This window comes from Rattus norvegicus, chromosome 8 (genome assembly GCF_021556685.1).
Source record: "Rattus norvegicus strain SHRSP/BbbUtx chromosome 8, alternate assembly SHRSP_T2T, whole genome shotgun sequence".
NCBI classification, from domain to species: Eukaryota; Metazoa; Chordata; class Mammalia; order Rodentia; family Muridae; genus Rattus; species Rattus norvegicus.
In genome coordinates, this window is record NC_141541.1 from 51,888,198 (window position 1) to 51,900,236 (window position 12,039).

Here is a 12,039-nt window from a genome sequence, read left to right on the forward strand (position 1 = left end):
CCTTTCTCCCCTTCTACTTGTACCTATTCCACTAATTGGGGGCAAGGGGAGGATCCTCCAGGTCAATGGGATGGGGCCAAGGACAATGAAGGTAACACTGAAGGGACACTTTGAGAGGGTAAACCTAGAAGAAACCTAGTCAGAGGCCTTCACCCAGGCCCTGGCACATGTGAGGCCTTGTTCAGAGCCTGCCACCCTCTTTGAGCCTTGTTTCTCCCAATACTCCCAACCCTTGATGCATTTACAAACCCTTCCTGGGTATTTTTGTTTTGCTGTGTATTACACAGTTTGATATCAGGCCCCTTATTGAAACAGCTGCCACCTTCCTTGCTAAAGTGGTCCCAGAGGGTGATGGCTTAAGGCTCAGGAAACAGGGCCTTAACTGATAAACAAAGAGTACAAGTGGGGCTGAGACCCTAGTCCTTGGCCCTAATGCTTTCTCTCGTTCCTGCTGTCGGGGTAGTCGGTGCCCCACAGCTAGACTGGTAGAAGGGAAACCTGAACTCTAAGCCAAATAGGGGATGTGTTCATTCTCCTGCCGCTCCACCCACTTAGCACCTCCTAATTTGCCAGCCTTCTTCAGCTGGGCCCAGGGTACCAGATATAGTTTGGGTCCTAGCCAGGAAAAATGAAACAAAGGCGGCTCAGGGCAAGAGCGCCCCCTGGTGGGAGGTGAGATTCTAGTGTTTGGACTCTCCCAGAACCGCCCTCGGGGACTGGCCAATCAAGACCCACTAAGCTAGTGGAGCCTGAGCTAGGAAGCTATGTCAAACTAGTCATTCACAGTGCACAGACAAGACCTCGAAAGAGAGCCAGAAGGATAGTCACTGGGGTGGAGGAAGTAGGAGGGCAGCAGACGCCAGGCTGACCTGACTGAGAGAGGGCTGCACTGGAGAGGCCCCAGCAAAAAGTAGCTCCCACAACATGTGAGCTAGAGAGGAGGCAGGGATTCTGTAATGAGGAGACAGCATGGTCAGGACACAGAGACATCAGCATCACTCCTTGAAGAGCATCCAACTCTTTATCCTGAGACCCTGAGCTGATTGTAATTGGGGAGGGGCCTGATCAGATTTGCAATTTAGGAAGATCATTCGGGATGGAGATGTAGCTTAGGTGCTAGAGCACTCGCCTAGCATACACTAAGCCCTGGATTTGGCCTCCAGCATCGCATAAAGTGACTGTGGCAGTACTCACCTGAAATCCTAGAACCCTGGAGGTAGAGACAGAAGAATCAGGAGTCCCTAGTCATCCTTGGGGGTATATAGTAAGTTAGGGCTAGCCTGAGCTACATGAGATGGTGTCTCAGAAAGGAAGGAAGGCAATATGGAAGGGAAGAAGGAAACATTATAACTTAGGATGGAGAGCGGCGGGCGAACAGCTTCAAGGGGACAAGTCTGGCTAGGCTGTGATAACAGTGGTACCCTACGACATGACGGCAGTGCTAGAGGTCGATAAGACTGGTGGAGCCCAGAGGCTGGACCTCATCCTCTCACAGCCCTCTTGCTAGGACTAAAACAACTGTGGAACAGTCCAGATGCTCCTACCTATAGGTAAGCATCTGCTAACTGCAAGGAGGAAAGAGAGTAGAGAGGTGGGAGAAGTTGGGGGTGAACAGGAAGGCTGAAGATCCAGAAGAGAAGTACTCATGCAAATTTCCTGGGGCTAGAGGAATGGAGATCAACAAGGTTTGCTTATCTGGTTGTAGTATCCCAATCCAAGATGTCTGTGAACAAAGGATACGGTGCTGCAACAGAGGGTCTGAGGAGAAGCCGGAGGCACGTGAGCCCCTGTGGATAGATGCACACACCATGCACACACACACATGCAACTCAGCCCCAAGAGCCCATAAGTGCAACGCGGGATGCCCCTTCAGCAGACACCACCCTCCCGATGGAGCTATAAGCCAGCAACTGTGTATGGATGGAGGGGCTGCGTGGGGCTGCGTGGGGCTGCATGGGGCTGCGTGGGGCTTCGTGGGGCTGCATGGGGCTGCGTGGGGCTGCGTGGGGCTGCTGTGGAGACACTGTCCTCTGAATACCAGAAGCTAAAACCAAAGAAGGGCCACAGATTCTATGACAGCCAGGCCGTGCTGGGGTACCTGCCAGACAGCCTCACTCCTTCACAGGATTGGGACCGGGGGCGGGGCGGAACGCTCGTCAAATCCACTTTAGGAAAATTGGCTACACGATGTTTATTGCAAACTGCAATTTAGCATCTCTATTCAGGTCCTCTCCATGTTTAATTACATATAATATGGTGGAGGGAAGGAAGCAGAGAAAGGACTCCATGTGACTCCTTCCTCAGTCTCTTCCTTCCAGAGTGTTAAGATCAGAGGTGAGACATGGAGCAGAGGGAGGAACAAGGACGACTTGGCACCTTGGGTGTCTTCCCATGCCAAATCTGCAGAGCCAGAGAGCTGCCTGTACTGATGCAGGATGGGCTGGTGGCTCAGCTCAGACTGGGGCCCAGCTCCCCACGCCCCAGTAAATCCCAGGTCCTTGTCTTTCCAAGGCCCAGAGATACTGCATACCCAACACAAAGCAAGTTAAGGCTCTCCCCATGCCCCAGCTCAGACAGGAGGCATATCCAGCCCCCTCACCTTAGACTACAGGCCCTTGTGATTTTCAGTCCCTCCTGACTGAAGAGACTAGGATTCCTGCAGGAGCCTCCCGGCACCCCTTTCCTATCTACTCTCTTAGCCTTCTTCCCCTCAGGATCCCAGTCCTCTCCTGAGCTGTGAGGGCAGGGCTCCAATTAGCTCATTTGCTTGGCTAATTGGGTGGGGAGGGGTAGGAATTAAACTCCTCATCAGGGATCTCCCCTGCAGGGCCAGAAATGGAACGAGGGGGTGGGGACCCCATCTCTCAGCACCCTCAGTCAACCCTGGATCCCCCAACCCACTTCTATGTCCTAGATATGGATGGAAGCATGGACTGGAGTGACAGTTCTGGGAGAGATTCTGGCCTCCTCATCCATCCAGGCAACTACCCTCCTAGACCAGAGGGCAGTGGAAACAGGGGGCTCCTGCCTCGGGGTCTGACATCTGAGTCTCTCAATTTCTGGATTTTGCTAGCCTTGCTGACTCTTCCAGACTCATGAGGCTCTCTCTCTCTCTCTCTCTCTCTCTCTCTCTCTCTCTCCCTCCCTCCCCTCTCCTCCCCTCCCTTCCTCCCCTATCCCCTCTCTCTTTCCCTCCTCCCTCCCTCCCTCCCTCCCTCTCTCTCATCTCTTGCTTCCAGAAAAACCCTTCCCCCAGGGGGGCCCAGGAAGTGCAACCAGGCTCCTTGGCGGTGCATTGGCCATGGTCCTCATCCTCGGCATGACGCTGGCAGTCTTCTTTCTGTACCGCTGGCAGCAGAAAAGCCAGTTAGGAATTGACATCAGTGGGTGAGTGTGGACAAGCCTACCTCACCCTATGACTCTTAAACTCCCAGCGAGTACTTGCTCTTGCAGGGGTTTCAGGCCGTCAGGTCCTCCTCAGCAGCCCAATTTGTAGGTGCACAATTTGCAGTGAGGAAAACTGTGGCCCGATGGTGATGGTAATGATCCCCTAGTCCAGTGGGTCCCAACCTTCCTAAATCTGCGACTCTTGAATACAGCTCCTCCCCAACCATAAAATTATTTCATTGCTACTTCATAGCTGTAATGTTGCTACTGTTACTAATTGCAATGCAAATATCTGATATGCAGGATATCTGATAGGCAACCCCCCTCCCCCGGAAAGGGGTCATGACCCACAGGTTGAGAACCACAGGACTTAGCTGCTGACTAACTGGGGGCCAGAGACCATAGAGACATAAAGTTTATGAAAGAGCCCAAAACTCTAGCCATCACCATCAACAGCATTTTAACTCATCTCTCTCATTCATTATTATTAGCAGCATTATTATTTTTATATAATAATAACATTGTGTTTCACAGTGTCGCTCAGGCTACTCTTTAAGTTCTAGCCCAAATCATTCCCCTGCCTCAATCCTTATGTCAAGCTTGAATTATATATATATATATATATGTATGCATAATTAAAATCAGTGTAAAAAATCTAGGATGAACAAAGTATCCACATTTTAAATAGAGACAGAATTAGAATGACTGATTTCCCCCTTTGCCTCAGGCTCCAATATGGCTCAGCAGGCTATTACTGGTCCTCTCTTTATTTAAAATGTTATTTTGTTCACCATGGATTTCTGGATTAACTTTCATTTGAAAAATATTGCATTAAATATGATTTATTGTGATGGTTGAGATGGCTGGTGCCCCACACTTTGTCCTGTGTTCTCCCTCCCCGTGGCCCTGGGTGTAGCCTCTGGAGTTCTCACTGGGACTCACAGGATTCCTACACTGTCCAAGGTAGGCTGGGATGGACTATAGCAAGGATTCTTGCGAAAGATGGACAGGTCACCCTTAGTCTCTACTCACCGTGCTGAGTAGTCATATCTCAGACTCTGGCCTGGGAGCAGAGCTCAGGGTTCTTGGAACAGTAGTGTTCAGATGTCCTGCCAGGACACAGGTCCCCATTTGAGCCTGTACTAAACTCACCTTCATTCGGTTCCTTCAGGATGGATCTGTCCCCCTCCCAGAAGCTGGAGCCAACTCCGGACAGGGAGAGCCAACTTGCTCCTGAGGACATTCAGGTGGGCCTAAGGCAGCACAGGACAAGATCCCTCATCTAGGGGAAAAACAGAGTTTTTTCAAATACAGGATCTCACTAAGTAGACCTAGCCTTAGTGAGAGCTAACCTTCCCTGGAGTGTGTGGTAATTTCATGAACCAGTCAGTCTTTCCAGGTTAGGTCAAAGCCCTCTCCTGCCCCACTCTGAGAAATGACAAACTTAGGCAGTCCTAGCCAGAGCCCTCAGAGGATCCTCTCTCCCTGCCTCCCAACCATACATGGGGATGTGGCTCAATTGGTAGAGAGTTCCATAGCATGCAGGAAACCCTGGGCTCAATGCCCAGGACCAAATAGACTGAGTAAGGTAGTGTGATCTGGACATGGAGACAGAAGGATCAAGAGTTCAAGACCAAGCAGGGCACGGTGACATACACCTTTAGTCCCAGCATTCAGGAGGCAGAGGCAGCCAGATCTCTGTGAGTCCCAGGTCAACCAGGGCAACTTAGTGAGACCCTGCTTTTGAAAAAAGAAAGAGAATGGGGAAGGGACAAAAAATTAGAGATAGGTAGGGGGAGGGAGGGAGGGAGAGAGAGAGAGAGAGAGAGAGAGAGAGAGAGAGAGAGATAACATTCAAGACTAGCCTTGGCTGCATAGCAGTGTAGAGGCTACTCTGCCACATGAGACTGTCTCCATTTCTTGAGCACTTGTGGGATGCCTGATCTGGACTGGCTCTTACCAGGGTACCATTATTACCTCTAAATCAATCACCGTTGGGGTGAATATGGGGATCAATGAACTGGGAGGGGCATCCCCACTAAGACCCAGCACAGAGTCATATGGAGCAGGGTGTGGAAGGGTCTGTACAGCTCCCACTTTCTTTTCCAGGGTCTCCACCTAGAGCTGGGGAGACAGCAGGAAGAAGATCTTCCTCTACAACCCCCCTACTATGACCTGGGGGTCTCCCCCACCTACCAACCCTTGGTAAGTATGGCTAAGCCCTAGGACAGTAGGAGCCAGAGCCTAGCTCCTCCAATGCCTTAAAGGGAAAAGACAGACAAAAGAATGAGCTGAGGGCTGGGGATAGAGCTGAGCTTATAGCTCAGTTCTTACAGTGCCTGCACTGAGTGCTTAGCATTCGAAAGGCCCTAGGCTGGAGGCCCAGCATGGTATTGCACCCCTGTCATTCTAACACTTGGGAGGTGAAGTGGGGCAGGGTCAGAAACTCAAGGTCATTCCTGGCTATCTAGGGAATTTGAAGCAAGCTTGGGATACATGAGACCCTGTCTCAATAAAAATAATAAATAAATAAATAAATAAATAAATAAATAGCCAATAAAATACCTCGGTAGATAAAGGTACTTAAGGTGGCAAACCTGGTGACCCACATAAGGTGGTAGGAGAGAACAGACTTCAGACTCCGCATCATCCTCTGACCTCTGTGTATGCCATAGCTCATGTGTTTCATGTCATACACACGCATGCACACACATAAACAGAGAGAGAGACTGAGCCTGAGACCCTTAGCCAGGAGGGATGGGAAGAAGGAAGCCCCCATTTCAGTGACCCTGGGCAAGTGACCCTGAATCCTACATGTACTAGAGGGGAGATAGGACTTCCAAGAACACTGAGCCCAGCCTGATGCCCAGTTCTCAGCCCTCCAAGTGCCAGCCCCCAGCTCTGTACTCTGCACCCAAGTCTCCAGACTCTAATGACTACCAGAAAGCTCCTTCATGGCCCCCTCGTCTGGCCCCACTCCCAGCCGCTCACAGGGCCAGCATCACTTGAATAGCTGCTACCTCTGCTCACGGTCAGCTCCTTTCAGAAGGCTTGGGAACTGGAGGTGGTACCCATACGGTGCCAGCCCGGAGACCCAGGCCAGAGCGGCTGGGCCCAAAGATAACACCCTCTCTCCTGGCATGGGTAGCCAAGTCAGGCCTTTGTCTCCTCAGCACAGTTATCCTCCCTCATAGCTGGAAGTGCCAATGAAGGCCCAACTTAGATGCCAAATCCTGGTCCCAGGGCAGGCACAGCCCCTTCTTGGGGAACTGCTCCCAGAAGAACAGCCCAGCCTCCACCTTCTGATACAACGCAAGATGCAAAAGACCACCAGCCAAGAAGCGACATGGAGCTGACTCTTCAGAGAGTAACCCCCATACCACTCTTATCCCCGCTGGAGATTGCACAGCATGGCCCCGCCAACTCCCACAGAAGGAATCATAGTGGCAGTGCACAGTGCTGGCTGGGCCCCAGGCCTCTTGCCAGTTGTTTTACAAACACTATTTCATTTAATCTCACACCAATCTAAACCACAGCGCTGTTGGTATTTACTTGATAGATTAGAAAACTGAGGCCTAGTGAACTCGAGAGCCTTGGCCAAGACCACCCAGTAAGCAATGGAGGACGGTACGGCTCACCCTCCAGGTCACTGGGATCCTGCTTTCGGTGTGTGTACAGCGGCCAGCAGGGCCAGACAGGTAGGGAATGGAAGAAAGACACAGGAACCCAAAGTAGGTCCCACACAGCTTCCGGCTTCCTACAGAAGGACCCAGGTCTATTGTCTATCCCAGCAAGGGAAAGAAAGAGTGGGCAAGGTGGCTGAGAGTGGGTGAGGTAAAACAGTGAAGAGGCCCAGCATCTCCAGAGGAGAAAGCCACACCCCATCCAAGATCTGCAACACTACCCTTCTCCCTCAACCTCCAGACTGAAGTGTGGGGGATAAAGGGGGGAGGGGCCGAGGCTGTGGCGCTGGGAGAAAGGATGATGAAGGTTCGTGATTTGGAAAGTCGTGGATAGACTCCAGCGGGATCCCCTGTAGAGCGGGCCAAGGCACACCATAATAATCGCTGTAATGTAATGAGACAGCTGCGCCTGGCCCTGATCCCCACCACGACTTTCTCCATCCTGTTCTCTGCCAGCTGCCCCTTCCGCCTAGCAGGCATAGGCCTCCCTGGGGACTTCGGAGGAACCAGACTCACCTCACCGCTGCAGCTCCCACTCAACGACAGCGCCCATCCCTCAGGTCCTACTGCGCACTCCTCTCCCCTTCTCCCCGCTAAGCGTGGTGTTGCACACTCGTGGCCATGGCAAGCCTCCTTCCTCCTGAGCACTCTACCCTTCCCCAGCTCTGCTTCGCTTGCACTGACAGACTCCTCTCACACAGTGGTTCTCAACCTTCCTGATGCGGTGACCCTTTAATACAGTTCCTCATGACCTCCAACCGCAAGATTGTCTCATGGCTACTTCACAGCTGTAATTTTGCTACTGTTATGAATCGTAATATAAATATCTGATATGTGACCCTGAAGGGGTCATGACCCATAGGCTGAGAACCACTGCTCTCCATAAGCTTCTCCATTGAAGAGTCTCTGAGGACTGAGCGCAGAGGGAGCCACCTCTGCCCACTAGTCACAGGCAGTAGATGGGACCAGAAGATGCCTCCGTCCTGTGTCCTGAACGAGCCAGAGACAGTGTAACAAGGAAGGACATCTGGGTGACTAGAGGCTGGAGAGAATGGCCCATGCGATGGTGTTTGTGCAGGTCTCCAGGGAAAGGCGAGAGGCACTGCAGGGAGCTCCATTGTTGTTCCCAAGAAAAGTATAATTCCTTTTGCCTTACAGAGCAATTACTGGCCAAGAAAGGATTTATCCCCGGTACTCGGGTTTGTTGTCCGTGCAGCTTGTATACAAGTCACATTATTGATATTGTCATCAATTCTGCTTTCAACAAGTGGTGAGAGGGAGGTGTGGGAACAGTCACTGTTGACAGAGGCAGAGCTCCAGAGAGGCCGGCAAGACTTCAGGGAGCTTGGGGACTAGCAACTTAAGACCCAACCAAGCTCGGTAGCCGTAACCCGAGTGGACCCAAGTTCTCTCTGCACACTCACTCGAGTGCTAGCCCAGCCTGTGACAGCCCCCTGCAGGTCTGCAGAAATGTCTTGGCTGGTGGTAATTTATCCAGAAACCACCGGACAACTGCACAGCTCTGGGTTAGATCTTAGGCAGGACCTCAAGAGATTCATAATGTCCAAGAGAGAAAGGGGAGAGGAGGTAGGGCCCTACCTTTAAGGAGAGAGTCCCATCTCCTCATCCTTGTGAGCAGAGAGTCCTGGCTAGAACATGAAGATGGTACTCAGCAGCCTTGGGGATTCTGAAGCCACCATGTCAACTCTGGTCCTCCAAGAGGCAGATGTCATAGTGAAATCAGACATGCAGGGGTCACTGGGAGGACAACTCTGAAAGATACAGGAACATAGAGAGAGATCTTTTGATCAGAAGACTGCCTTGTTGCCTATGAAAGGAGAGAAGGCCAGAGGAGAACTGCCTGGGAAACCTCCGGATACCAACAGAGTTTGGCCAGGCAATGGAGAACACTCAGCCATGAGTAGATGGGCCAACCTGGACCATGAGTGGCCACAGCACAAACACTGTTGGAGGATCCAGGGGGTGGCAGGTAGGGCTACAGCCAACCACTACAACAGCCCGTGACCACAGAGATGTCCAGGTCACCCAAGTTCAAATTATCTGTGGGCCTCTTCATGAGAGATAGAACCCTGTTGCTGTGGGGACCTTAGGATCATGACTGGTGTCACCTTCTTTTTCTTTATTCTTGTCTGTTTGGTTTCATTTTTGTCTGCTTTTGAGAAGTCTCACATTGCCCCAGGTTAGTCTCATACTTGACATGTTGCTAATGAAAACCTTAAACTCCTGATCCTCCTGCCTCTACCTTCCAAGGACTGGGCTAACAGGCATGTGTCACCACCCTTAGTTTCCTTTCTACTTCCTGTGTCCATTAGCTCCCTTCATTCAGCTGACTCCTTGGCAGGTCTTGATGGCTGGCAAATGATCAGAGCTCCTCCATTCCTGAGGGCCCAGGGTCTTCTTACCCAGAAGATGTGCCAAGGAGTTGAAGCTGAGGTTCTAAACATCCCTTGTCCTCGTCAGAGAACTGCAGCTGGCCTCCTCCCGCTGATCAATCACCCCTACCAACACAAGGCTCCTCACCTTGCTTGCTCGGATTCTAGTAGCCAGGCAGCGGCCCTAGGTTCTGGACTGTGGTACCCTCTGCCTTGCAGAGCCGCAAGTACAGGGACAGAAACACAAAATTCCCCACTGGGTACTAGAGGCCACAGATTTCGCTCCTGCCGGCTTTTGTACTTTGCTCCACAGACTCAAGCATTCTTTCTGTAAAGGGCACAGCACCATTTAGAGGCCTTTCAAAGTACTGCCAAAGGGCTGGAAGGATGGCTCTGCAGATAAAGGCACTTGCCTCCAAGCCTGAAGACTAGAGTCTCATCCCTGGGACCCACATGACGAGAGGAAAAAAAAACTCTGACCTCCACACAAGTGCTGTGGCCTGCTGCATGCACCAGTGTGCGCGCGCACACACACACACACACACACACACACACACACACACACACACACACACACACACAAATAAATCTAATTCAAAGGCTATTTTTAAGTGTATTACTCCCAAGCTGGCTGGTTGGCTGGTCCTTTGGCTGGCATTTGAGAGACTTCAACTACAGCTGAACCGAGACTGAGTTGATTGAACTCAAAGTAAGTAGTTGACTGTCCCAGGCAGTTCAGGCTGCTCAAAACACACCTCATGTGTCTCACGGTTCTGAATCCGGGATGCCACCAATGAAATCAAACAGAATTCGGGGTTCATTAGGCATCGCACGTTTCTAAGATGGTGCATTCTCTTGCTGCCCTTGCATAGTGGAAGGGTGGGTGAGTTCCCACTCATCTCCCAGAGGACCCCCTCCCTCAGCTCCTGCTATCTCACCTCAGGATTCCAACATGAGAACTAGAGGACACCAACATTCAGGTCACATCAGTCACCACCTTATAGAGTCTACTGGTGTCTACAGAAGCTAGACTGATACATTAAGTAGACTTTAGATAGGGAGCACCTGCCTGTACCCTTCAGGTCTTTCAGGCTGACATGACACAACTTGCAATATACCCTCCTGCCTCACAGGTGGAAGTTGCCCTGATTTCCACTTCTCTTTTTTTTCCCCACAGACCAAGAAACCAATGTGGTGTTAGAGTGTCAATCCCAAAACTACACTCCTGTGTGAAAAACAGGTCACAGCCCTGGGAGCGAATTTGCTTATCCTCTGAGGTTCTGTTAGTCACTTTTCATGGCTCGTTACAAAATACCCAACAGAAGCAACTTAAAGGAGGAAGGTTCATCTTGGCTCACAGTTTGGGAGGGTACAGTCCATTATGGTGGGATAAACATGGCAACAGAGGAGCTTCTCTTTATAGACCAACCAGGAAGCAGAAAGAAGAACCCAAACGCAGATATAACCTTCAAAGCCCACCCTCAGTGACACACTCAGAATACAACTTAAAAGAAAAAATCCTAGACAGGTGGTGGTGGCGCATATGTTTAATCCCAGCCCCCAGGAGGCAGAAGCAGGAAGATCTCTACGAGTTCAAAGCCAGCCTGGTCTACAGAGTAAGTTCCAGGACAGCCAGGGGAACAGTGAAACCCTGTCTCAAAACAACAACAACAGCAACACAAATCCTTCAGCTAAAGACCAACTGCTTAAATATATAAGTCTGCAAAGAACACTTCACACTCAAATCATAGTGAAGATCCACAGTGTCAAATCCCAGGTTCTGAGAAAATGTCTCCAAAGCCTGTCTTGCTTATCTGGTTCTTGCTCCGGTCCCCTGGGTCAGAATCCTCAATATCTATCCTAAAGTCAAATGTGGTAGCATACACCAGTAATCCCAGTTACTCACGTGGCTGAGACAGGACAGAAAGTTGGAAGTCAACCTGAGTTACAAAAGAGACTCTGTAAAAAATAAAATCTAAGAGTATTCATCTGGCTTCTAATGTGTCTGCTAGCTAATTCCTCACTTCAGGATGTAATTTCTCTTCCTCAGTTGGGTCCAGCGTGTTCCCAGCTGGGTCATGTGAGGCTCTAACACTAATCTTTACCAGCCTGTCGCCAGAGTTGTTGCTTTGAGAAGCCACTGAGGTAGCCTCCAGCGTGGAGCAATAGTAGCTCTTCAGCTCTGCTTTTTGTTTCTGGGAGATCCAGCTTCTGGAACCTCGTCCAATTCACTCTCAGCTAGGATAGGGTTTTCTGGAGTAAGGGCCTTACCTCCTTACAGCAAGCCCCATTCTCAGCAGAGCCCTTTGAGTCTCTGAATTCTGCTTCCTGGTCCTGCCTCTCAGTTGGTCCTCTGCTATAGAAGAGCCTCTTGGGAATCTACCAAAAGACTGGCTCTCCACTGAGCTCTCCTGGTGCTGGCTTGCAACTTGTATATTAGTGTCTACATGACTTCATAGTAAGCCACCGCCTCTGCTGTTCTCGAAGTCATGTTTCCTTGAATGTTTCAGATACCTCTCTGTGTCTCAGAGGATCCCTCCACCAACACATTCTCCCAGGTCAGCGTTGGTGAAATA

At 50.8% G+C, this 12,039-nt stretch overlaps 2 long non-coding RNA genes across 2 annotated transcripts; one reads left to right on the forward strand and one right to left on the reverse strand.

Annotated features, from left to right (window-relative positions):
- Positions 1 to 3,245: 3,245 nt before the first annotated feature.
- Positions 3,246 to 11,461, forward strand: LOC148004095 (uncharacterized). The gene is made up of 4 exons (XR_015627236.1): positions 3,246 to 3,387; positions 4,559 to 4,634; positions 5,497 to 5,592; positions 10,641 to 11,461. It is a non-coding gene; the product is annotated as an uncharacterized LOC148004095 (long non-coding RNA).
- Positions 3,264 to 8,842, reverse strand: LOC148004096 (uncharacterized). Its single transcript, XR_015627238.1, has 3 exons — positions 8,670 to 8,842; positions 4,540 to 4,669; positions 3,264 to 3,348 (listed from the first exon to the last, which is right to left on the reverse strand). It is a non-coding gene; the product is annotated as an uncharacterized LOC148004096 (long non-coding RNA).
- Positions 11,462 to 12,039: the final 578 nt, after the last annotated feature.